The sequence below is a fragment of the Rhagoletis pomonella genome, unplaced genomic scaffold, assembly GCF_013731165.1.
Source record: "Rhagoletis pomonella isolate Grant_MI unplaced genomic scaffold, Rhpom_1.0 Rhpom_scaffold_00007, whole genome shotgun sequence".
NCBI lineage: Eukaryota > Metazoa > Arthropoda > Insecta > Diptera > Tephritidae > Rhagoletis > Rhagoletis pomonella.
In genome coordinates, this window is record NW_023458561.1 from 64228760 (window position 1) to 64229291 (window position 532).

The following is a 532-nucleotide window of genomic DNA, read 5'->3' on the forward strand; positions in this document are numbered from 1 at the left end:
ATTCTTGTGCGGAAGATCAGTCAAATCGATTGTGTTGCCCACATACTCGGATGTGCGTAGATTGGCAGATTTGGCTGTGCGATGACAGCAACCGCGCAATAGGCCGTTGCATGTGCCCTGCAATAGACCACCGCTCATCCAACAACTGATAAAAAATTCACAAGTACCGCCGCGATGCTGACATTCTAGTTCGGTTGTGATATCAACTGAGAGAAAGGATAATATATTAAGAGCGGGAAAATGGTTTTGCTTTTTTGGTTATTGAAAATCAGTAGTTTTTGAGAAACTGTTTTTTTTTTAACAAAAATTGTGTATTATTAAAATTAAAAATTCACAACATTGTTTAAGTTGGGCGAGTATGAAAACAAAATGTGGCTCCATTTAATCTCATAAATTTATTATTTATTACAAAAGTTTAATTTCTCGTACATATGTCTGTCGTATATTTGATATTAAGTGCCAAAAAGCAACCAAAAGCACCAAAGAGCTCAAAGAGAATGTAATGAGAAGTTTTTCCATGTGTGAATTTTTT